General features: G+C 29.1%; 1 pseudogene across 1 annotated transcript; it reads left to right on the forward strand.

Annotated features, from left to right (window-relative positions):
• Positions 1 to 537: 537 nt before the first annotated feature.
• Positions 538 to 3,670, forward strand: LOC111302514 (protein FAR1-RELATED SEQUENCE 6 pseudogene; annotated as a pseudogene). Its single transcript, XR_016326871.1, has 2 exons — positions 538 to 771; positions 1,547 to 3,670. The product of XR_016326871.1 is annotated as a protein FAR1-RELATED SEQUENCE 6 pseudogene (transcript).
• The last annotated feature ends 7,424 nt before the right edge of the window (positions 3,671 to 11,094 follow it).

Here is an 11,094-nt window from a genome sequence, read left to right on the forward strand (position 1 = left end):
TGGGACCTTTAAAGTTTAGCTGGAAATGAATTAGAATGTGGGGTTGTCCCGTACTCGTTTTCCTTTGTAGCAAGGGATTTTGCTAAATTCAAGTTTATATTTGAAAATCTCTTCCCTGTGGTTTTTTCTTTATCTACAATGTCCATGTCATTGTTATTGACATTTGCATCTACATCATCATGACATCGGTGCCTCAACAGGCAAGCTTTCAGTATTACTATTCCATTGTTGCTGCTGCTATTTCTAACTCCTGAGCTGGCAAATATATAAAGGAGTATGGCTTGGTTGAGACTTGAGATGAAGGAAATACAGAGATATTCATGTGTTCTTTAGCATAAAATCTTATTAAATTATTTATTGGATTAATCTTGCAATAACCTGTTCTGTTCTACTTTTCATGTCATTGTGTGAACATTATGCAACATGCTGATCGGGATATTCTGTTTCTTCTTCCCCAGTGTTGTCTGATGCTGGTCTCCTAGGTGTTGGTGCATGGACAACGTTATTAAGTTTCTTACAGAAATTAATTCTTTATTTGCTTACAGTACCCTTGGTGTCAATAGTGGAAGCTTGTCTGGGAATCTAAGGTTACATTTTCTTTTTGGGGTGAAACGATGCTGTAGGCTTCACTATAGTGCTTAAACCATGCCAAAGGAGAAGCTTGTCTTGTAAGCAGAATCTTTTGCTTGATTATAATTTGATATGGAAGCCGATGAGGCTAATTCTTTGGCATCAACAACATGAAGAACAGAGGTATAGTTTAAGTTGAAGGTATGATTACATTTTTTAAAAAATTTTTCCTCCCTAGTTGCCACCCTATGTTTGATTGCAGTATACCACAGATTGCAGTTATTATCATTCGGTTTGAGCTCTTTCTTATCATGTATCTATTACTTTTAGCTTGAAAATAGACCATTGAGTTTAACATTGGGCCACGTAACTGAAATGACATATAACTATAATTATGGCCTAGGTCAAAAAGAAAGCAACACTAATTCTCTTTTTTCATACCCTTGTTGACCATCTTAACTGGAATCCGCAGTTTTCGCATTCATTGTATAAGTCCAATGTGTGACTGAAAATTAGCATTTATTAAGCAAATGTGATTCTTCTCTGATTTGACATTGCTCGTTGATGGGTCCAGTTTCTAAGCTTATGTTTTTAGATTTTTTATTTTGTTTCATGTTTAGTCCAAGCAGAACAGTTAGATATAGTTGATTTTCTTGGATTGCTTTATTTAATACTCTTATCATATTTTTATCAATGTATTTATTGCATTAGTAATTAGACTTTCTGCTTGTTGTGATGTTTCATTATTTATTCCTCGTTGTTTCTGACTATATACGGTTTCTGATCTTTGGATAGTTTTATTGCTCTTTGGGTTTGTTTTCTTACAAATTGTCGGTGGAATAAACTGGATTAATTGTACCTTTGCTTTCTACTATGCTTAATACACGATTGTCCTTCTTAATTTTATTCATTATTCATAGAGATTTTACCTTCTTGGGTGTTGCAGTTTGAATGTTCCTTTCATTTTGTTTTCCAGATGGAAGAAGTTTGCCTTAATAGTGAACCAGCATTTGATGAGATCGATGAGTATGAAGGTGAGGGTGAGGGAGACTGCAGTGCAGTGGAACATGATGATGATGATGAATCTGGTGCGAAACATTCAGAGAAAGAACCATCTCAACCTACTGTTGGTTTGGAGTTTGATTCTTTTGATGAAGCTTATGATTTCGACAACATCTATGCTAAGGAACAGGGTTTTGGCATCAGAGTTAGCAATTCGTGGTTTAGATCCAAAAAGAAGAAGCGATATAGAGCAAAACTTAGCTGTACTAGTGCAGGCTTTAAGAAAAAGAGCGACGCCAACAATCCAAGACCAGAAACAAGAACTGGTTGTCCTGCAACGGTTGTCATTAGGCTTGTCGATTCTAAAAGGTGGAGAATAGTTGAAGTTGAGCTTGAACACAATCACCAGGTAAGTCCACAGATAAAAAGTTTTTACGAGTCTTATAAGAAAATGATTCTTGCAGCCAGAATGGCACAACCACCAGCAGAGCCTATTACTGAAATACATACTATCAAGTTGTATCGAACAGCTGCCATGGATGCTGGGTTTAACGGATACTCAAATGTTTCTGAAAGAGAGGGTATTCATCTAGCTGCTCACCCTAAACATTTGGAACTTAAAGAGGGAGATGCTTATGCTGTATATAATTGCTTCTGTTGCATGAAGCTGACTAAACCAAACTTCTTTTACTCGATGGATCTTGATGTAAATGGTCATTTGAAGAATGTCTTTTGGGCGGATGCTAGGTCCAGGGCTGCTTATGTTTAGTTTTGTGGCACCATCGTGATTGATACAACATGCTTGGTAAACAAATATGAAATTCCTTTGATTTCTTTCGTTGGAGTGAACCATCATGGACAATCGATATTGTTGGGATGTGGCTTCCTTGGACATGATTCAGTAGAGTACTTTGTCCGGATCTTTAGAGCATTGCTTAAATGCATAGTAGGGCACTGACCACAAGTTATTGTTACAGATCAGTGCAAACCCTTGCAAATTGTGGTCTCCAGGGTTTTTCCTAAGGCTCGTCATTGTTTTTGTTTGTGGTATATCATGCAGAGAGTTCCAGAGAAGTTGGGGGGATTGAAAGGATTTGAAGAAACTAAAAGACAGTTGAATAAAGCTGTGTATAACTCCCTGAAGATAGTTAAGTTTGAAACTTCTTGGGCTGAAATAATTAAGCAGCATGGACTTGGGGATAACAAATGGCTCCAAACATTGTATGAAGGTAGGAAACTGTGGGTTCCAGTTTAGTTTACTTAAAGGATACATTTTTTGCTGGAATGATCCCTATCCAATAAAATGAGAGCTTGAATGCATTTTTTGATGGTTATGTACATAAGCATACATCTTTCAAGGAATTTGTTGATAAGTATGATTTAGCTCTTCATAGGAATCACCTGAAAGAAGCCACAGCTAATATGCAGTCAAGAAACTCATGCTTTGAATTGAAAACAAGATGTGATTTTGAGGTGCAGCTCTCTAAAGTGTATACAAAAGAAATCTTTAATAAATTTCAATCTGAAGTTAAGGGGATGTACTCTTGCTTCAACAGAAGGCAAGTGAGTGTGAATGGGCCGATAATAACGTACATTGTTAAGGAAACAGTCGAAATTGAAGGAAATGAGAACGACGTTAGGGGTTATGAGGTTTTGTTCGAGACCAGTCAGATGGATATCCGATGCATATGCAGTTTGTTCAACTATAAAGGTTATTTATGCAGGCATGCAGTGAATGTTCTTAATTATAATGATGTGGAAGAAATACCCTCATGATATATACTGCCTCGGTGGTGTAAAGATTTCAAGTGCAGGCATGCTGATCAAGGCTCCAATGACACTGATGTGTATAGCCCAGTTCATTGGCCAAATCACTTGCATGAGTGTGCAGTTCCAGTTGTAGAAGGAGCACAATCTCAGGAACACTATAAGATTGCACTGCATGAATTGCAGGAATTATTGAACAGATTTAATCTTTTAGAGGACAGCTTTCTATAACAGATTGTATAACAAACCCAAATCAAATGTTTCAATTAGCAAGAAATAAATGGTTTTTGTTGTGATTACGAATTAGATGTATTTAGATTGTAAGTCTCAATGCCCTCTCTCAAAATTTAGGTTTCAGAACTCAATAATGCCTTTTGATTTTTCCTAAGCAGTTGGATTATTAATCTCATCGCTCCATTATTTGACCATGGCTGATATCAGGTGAAACTCTCTGAAGTGAACATCAGTCCTGTCACATGGAAATGAATGTAAAGCCCTCGTTTGAACGTTTGGTGAACCTCGTTTGAATTTTTGGGAAATTCATTTTCTATTATATTTAGCTAATAAATTATATATTACAATAAAAATATTATTTTAAATTTTATATTTTATAAAATATATTTAAAATATAAAAAATTTAAGATAATAACATCGTTAATCCTTGAATTTTAAATAAAATTTATTTTGATCTCTTTGTTTGTCAAGTGAGATGTCAATTGGTGGCTAACATTTATCATCAATTTAACCATTTTATAGACGAAATAACAAGACATGTTAACCGTTATAAAATGTTTCTGGAATATGTAATATCTGTGCATTTGGACAATTGTTCATGGTTTTACATTTTTAGCCAGTTTGCCTTATTTATGTTGGAGATCCCATTTCTTCATGAATTTCCACATGTCAGTCTCATTCTAGAATATGGTATTTTCATTATGAATTTAATCATATATTTACATTCTTACAATCTAGTGATTTTATGTGAGCTCCCATGATGGTTGCATACTTGGAATGCACATTCAAAGGGCATACCAAGAAGATATGCAGTTGACACGCAAATAACTTGCAGATCAGTCCAATGCTATTTGAACAATTTTACATTTTACTTGGTAAGATTTAGATTTGATTCTTACCATTAACAATCATTTTTAATGGATAACTTATAAATTTAATATAAATCTTTAATGAGATTTGCAATCTATCATAATTCTTTGCTGAAAAAACCTCCAATCTACTTAAATTTTTATTTAATAATAATAATAGAAATAGCAAGTAAAAACTAAAACCTTTCACAAAAAAAAAAAAAAAAAAAAAGCAGTCTCGGATAAATTTTGAGTCATCAAGCCATGTCTTCAAAAGACAAATCAAATACAATTTCCATGCGAAAACGGTGTTGGCTTTTTTTTTTTAAATATTAAATAAAGAGCTCGATGATCAATACATCTTTATCTAAAAAGTACACGTATACTTTTTTTTTTTTTAGGTAATATTTAGATAAATATTAATAAAGAAAAGAAAAGATAGGAAAGGAAAAGAAAAATTTTTAAAGAAAAGGAAATAATATATGTACCTTGGTTGGATAATTAAAATTAATAAAAAAAAGATAAAAATAAAAATTTTAATAACAATTATTTGGATAAAGAGTGAAAAAGAAAGAAAATGATTCATTATAATAATTTTTTTCAATTATAATTTTTCATTGCCTATGATTTAGAGTACTCTTGAACCATAATATATTAGTTATTGTATGACCTCACAATTGATGCTATATCAGTAATTTTTAATCAAATGAAACATAAAAATATTTTACAAACATGCATTTATGAATTTTTTAGCTATTGTCAAAATTTCAGCACACTGTCACTTTGACAATGTATTCATGTAAAAGCTATTAAATATAAAATGCAATCACATAAAAACATTACATCTCATAAACTCAAAAAATATATCTATTTATATTCAATCATTCATTAAAATCAAATCACCAAAAAATTATAAAAAAAAAAATTTATATTGGAAGAGACATATAAAACTTATTTGAAAAAAGAAATGGCTTTGAAAAAATTATAAAAGATGATGTGATTAGGTTTTTTGACTAGGTTTTTAGTAGTAATAAAAAAATGAATATAACAGTCTTTTTATAAAAAAAAATTTCAACTTTTCTTTCCTTAGCTTTCCCCCTCAACTGGGGTATTGAAAAAGTGATGATTACAAGCAAAACCAAATATTATTGAGTTTCCATCTCTTTCCTTTCTTTTAAATTAAAAGTTTTTTTATTTCCATTACTTTTCTTTATTTTCCTTTCCGTTCCTTTCCCTTCTCTCAATCCAAACATAGTGTTATAGTTTTTTGTTATTTCATTAGATTAAGTTGGGGTTTTACTGGTTAGAATTTTTTTTTAATTTTTTTAAAGGATATAAGTGTTTTCTTCTATTGTTTTGTCTTTAACACCTATGTTTTAACTGCAATTTTGAAGGTTCTTTTTTGGATTTTTATTGAAAATGCTAAAGAGTGAAGCTTTTGGCCTGAAAAAGTTCTTTCCTTTTTTTTTTTTTTCAACTACTTTTGGTAAAATCTACAACTATTTTTCATTATTTAATTGATGTGAATTTTTTTTTTTTTTTTTTTGGTTTTCCTTAGGATGATTTTGCTGTTACACATTTTCATTTTGTTTAATGAAATTGGATTGTTAAATGGGGTTTAGGTTTTATGGTTATGAGGTTTACGAGAATTTGTTCCTTTTTTTTTTAATTTCTTTTTGCATGCTGTAATGTTGGATGAAAATAAGATTGTTGTTTATAAAAACATAGTTTTGCAATACATAATTTGTGTCTTCATTTGTTGTTTTGTTTTTGACACCTATGTTTTAAATACAATTTCAAAGGTTTTTTTTTTTAGATATTTATTATTGCTTGAGAAAATGGAGCTTTTGGCATGAAAGAGAAACTTATGAGATTATTTCCTTTTTTTATAGCTATTTTTATGTAAAATCTGTGGCTATTTTTATTATTTAATTGAATGTGGGTTTTGTTTTTTTCAATTTTTTCAGAATGATTTTGCTATTTGGGTTTGGATTTTGTGGTTTTCAGATTTGCATGTTGTTATGAATGTGTTTTTTTTTTTTTAATAATTTTTCTTTGCATATTTTGATATTGGATGAAAATCGGATTGTTGTTTGTAGGAACATAGTTTTACAAGTCATAATTTGTGTCTTTTTTAGGGGTAGTTTTTTTTTGTATGTTGGTTAAATGAAGTTGTCATTTGTTTTTTATTTTTTTATTTTTGTTGTTTTTTTACCTAGGGTTTTTTCAAGTATATATACACTACAAAGATCAATTACACTCATTTTTCTTTTATAGCTTTTAGTTACTATGCACTGAGTTAAGCATTGATTCAATAATAAAAAAGAAAACATGGCTGAAAAGCATAAAAGAGTTGAGATTCCTAGAGTGAAACTAAGAACCCAATGATTTGAGGTAAGATTTTGTTATGAGAGTAGTAAGGATTTGAGGTAAGATTTTGTTCTGAGAGTAGTCAAAAAGGTAATTGCATAGGTTTATGAGCTGATAAGCTTTCAATTTTGATAACTTTTACAGCTATTCCTATTTTTTTTTTGTTAAATTTTTCTTACAAAGATTTTTAACTCAATAAAAATTTAATTTTCAATCAAATTTAAATTATTTTCGTGCCCAAAACAATATTTTTCTATCTTATTTCTATTATAAACTTTATCATTTTGTAAGTTTTCAAGTTAGGGTTTGGCTATATGGAACTTACATGGATCTATAATGATCTTGTCTCTAAAATTGTTGTCTTATCAATCATCAAGCATGCATCGATAAAGGAATCACTTTCTTTGATACATAAGACATCTATGGACCTAAAACAAATGAAATATTAGTTGGAAAAGTAACATTCCTCCACATAAAGTTCTGCTGTAGACTTTTAGCATGAATTCCAAGTTCTAATAGTTTCTTGGTTTTGTTTTTAAATGAATTTAAGCAAATGTTTTTTTGTTAAAGCAATTCATGATTCAAAAAACCAATGTTTTCAGGCATTGAAGTAGTTAGCATGAGAGAAAATACAGTTAGCCATAAATTTTGGTATTACAAAAATGGATCTTACTGGTTAGTAATAGATGATACAACTAAATATGTTTGTGGCTTTGTAGAAGCTAGCCTGAAGTAGGGTGTAAATGAAACATTTATACTTACAAGCAATTTGGTTTCGACTTAAAAAAAAACTCAAATTTAGCTCGATTATTGTTGAGTCAAGCTCGAGTAGCTTGACTTATCGAGCAAATCAAATTCAAGTATTTTAATATTTAACTCGAGTTTATCACAAGCTTATCGAGCTTTTTTATTGTAATATATATTATTATTTTAATTATAAATTACAATTTTACCCTAAAAATATAAATCTCTAAAATTAAAAGCCCTATATCTTTCAATCTCACTACTCTCCTCTTCTTTCAGAGCTGTTATCCTTATCTTTTTCAATCTTATGACTCTCTTATTCTCTTTTAATCTCACAACTTTCTTTCCCCCCCAAAGGCACTATTCCATGAACATGACAAAAGGTTTTGTACCAATGTCTGTGTTTTCCAAGACATCCTAAGGTAAGCATTTGTTATTCCTTTTTCTGAAAGAAATAATGGCAAATTAGAATAGGGATAAAAGGGCCTTTTCCAAAAGTGTTTGTGCGAACACGTAGAATCACCCAATCCAATTCACTCTGTCTTATTCATTTTAGGCACATTTACTTCCGTTCAATTTCATCCAATTGATTTCACACTTTTCTTGGTTTTGGTAAAATCAAAGTGGGGTCTTCTAACACTATCTCACTCCAATACTCATCCAAATCTTGCTGCAAAAGTAGGACTGTAGATTCTTGGATGAAATTTTTACCTTCGCTTGTATGTATCACGTTATCAAATCTTTTAGCTTATTGGGAAAAAAGCCTTCAATGTCCAATTTCTTTTAAAAAAAAGAAAACAAAGGGTTTCCTATCTAGAAATCGTAAATTTTTTATTATGATTCGAGCCAAGTGAGCTCTAGCTTTGCTTGAGTTTTACCTTGAGTCAAGCTCGAGTTTGAAAAATAAAACTCGATTGAGTTTAAGTCAAGTTTTGAGCTTCGAGCTTTGATTTTTTAGTTGAGCTTGAGTTTAAGTGTCTTATTGTGTTAGCTCAACTCGGCTCGATAACACTCATAGTCTGAAGTACCTTGTTGTCGAATACATTAATATATACTATCAACATAGGTCAACACCATAATAATGTAAGTGCTGTAGTAAAAATCATCCTATATTTTCCTTTGTTTAAACGTTCATTATGGTATTATGATGTTTAGCTGCTTAAACTTAGAACTAAGCTTTTTTTTTTAATTTTATTCTTTCTATCATAGATAAGACAACTTAAGAAATTGGTGGAGGAAGGGAAAATAAAGTACATTGGTTAATTTGAAGCTAGCCCTAAAACTAAAGGAAGGCACACTCTATTAATCCCATCACTACTGTACAAATGAAGTGATCGCTATGGGTTTGCAATATAGAGGAAAAAATAATCCCCTTTTGCTTTGATGGCATATTTTTATTTCTTATTAAATGAGGCTGAAGTATTTTATGTAACCTCATACCTATTGTTATAGCAATTGTACCTTTTACTTTTTGAAACTAAGACATGGTTTTAAGCTGAACCCAATTTTGCTTAGAAAAAAGCCTCATACAAACATCTCCTTCATCAATTTTCTACCACCTCTTCTTTTTTTTTTTTCCTCTATTCTTTATTCAAGCTAAGGTTTGGTTATAGGATTCTTTTCTGTTATTTATTTCATTAGCAGCTATTGATATTATAATTACAACATTTTTTATCAAAAATATATTCACTCTATAATAAATGAATAAAATTTTAGCTTTTTCCCAAATTAAGTTTTAATACTTTCCAGAATAAAATATTTTATTACTACACAAAAATAACATAAAAGTTTAAAAGTAATCTCCAAATTATTATAACAACACTTTTATAAAAAAAAAAAATAATTTTTTAAAAAAATTATAAAATTATATAAAATATCCAATAAAAAATAATTATAAAAAAATAAAATAACTCATTTTTTAGGAATTTTGTAACATTAAAATGCACACCTAAAATTTTTTATTTAGTTTTATATTAATTTTCTGTTGCCAATTACTTTAACTAACCTTTCTATACTTAATAATACTAACTTTATATTAAATTATTTTAAATTCTAATTTAATCAAATATTAATGAAAGAAAATATTAAAAATTAAATTAACATTCCAGGCAAAGTCGGGGGCCCAACACTAGTGATTAGATAAAAATCACATAAACATAAACAAAATTTATGATTATTCTTTCACCACTAAAAATTCTTTTTTATTTTTTTTTACCAAATAATTTTTTTATTTACAATTCTAACATGATATTATTTAGATTATAGATTTCTTTTATGTTTATGTGTTTTTTAATCTGATCAATAATAGAACTTTTCATTTAATATTGAAAAAAAAAGAATCAGATTCTAAAGAAACATGGTTACACAAATGCAATAGAAAAAGCTTAGCTCTTCACATTGAATAAATAAAAAGGTAAATTTCATACAAGTCTTTCAGTTTTGAATATAATTCAACACAAGTTAGTTAGTTTGAAAAATTGACAACCAACCCCAACTTTTCAATTTCACAAGATAAGTAGATCATCCTATTAATAATCTATTAGTTATTCTCTTAAAATTTTCATTTAAAGATCCTTTTACCCTTATAAAGTCAATATTATCAAACACTCACAATAAATGATATTTTATAATAATAAATTTTTTTATTTTTTTCAAAATATATTAAATCTATTATTAATAAAAAAATATTTTTTAAATGTAATCTATAAAAACAAAACTTACAATTATAAGTATACTAATATATAAATATATGTTCAATAAAACGAATAAATTAAGTATATAATATTATTTTGACATGTAACAATTAAAAAAAAAGAAACATGAAAGATATAATAAGAAAAATTTTGGTTAAAAAAAGATCACAATTGAATTTTTGCTTATTCGATTTTAGTTATTATAATACTCATATATATGCTAAATTTATATTTACATGTTTATGAAATTATAATGATAACAAACTTATTAATTTTAAATTGAAAACCATTATAATAAGTAAACCTAAGTGAAAGAGTTAAATAAAAATAATTTTAGTTATTATATATTTAATAAATATATAGAATAAATTTTCTAAAACAATACAAAATAAATAATATTATATATAAATACAATAAATTTAGGTTCAGTAGATAGTTTTATAATTACATAAATTATGTTAATAAAGTTTAGAAGTTTGAGGTGAGTTGATCATTTTTCAAATTAATGGACTTATATTAAATTATGTTTTGAACTAAAAGATTTTGATAGAATTTACCATAAATCTATATTACCTTATATAAAAAGGATCCTGAAGTATCCTTAAACTTATACCTGTTTGGTTTTTCTTTCCTTCCCATAGGTTTTTTCCTTTCACAATTTTGATGGTTGAGCAAAAGTGGAGACAGGCTATCACCAACAAAGTCCCATTCACATATTCCTCTAATGATGTTCTCTCATTTTCTTTCTTTCTTTCTCTTCCTCTTTCTTTCTCTTCCTCTTTCTTTCTCTGCATATTTGGTTTTACTTTACAACCAATTTTAGGGTTTCTTGATTTCATTTCCTAGATTCTCGATTTTGTTTCCTG

The sequence above is a fragment of the Durio zibethinus genome, chromosome 13 (assembly GCF_047325235.1).
Source record: "Durio zibethinus cultivar Kanyao isolate XHJ-2024 chromosome 13, ASM4732523v1, whole genome shotgun sequence".
Classification (NCBI taxonomy): Eukaryota; Viridiplantae; Streptophyta; class Magnoliopsida; order Malvales; family Malvaceae; genus Durio; species Durio zibethinus.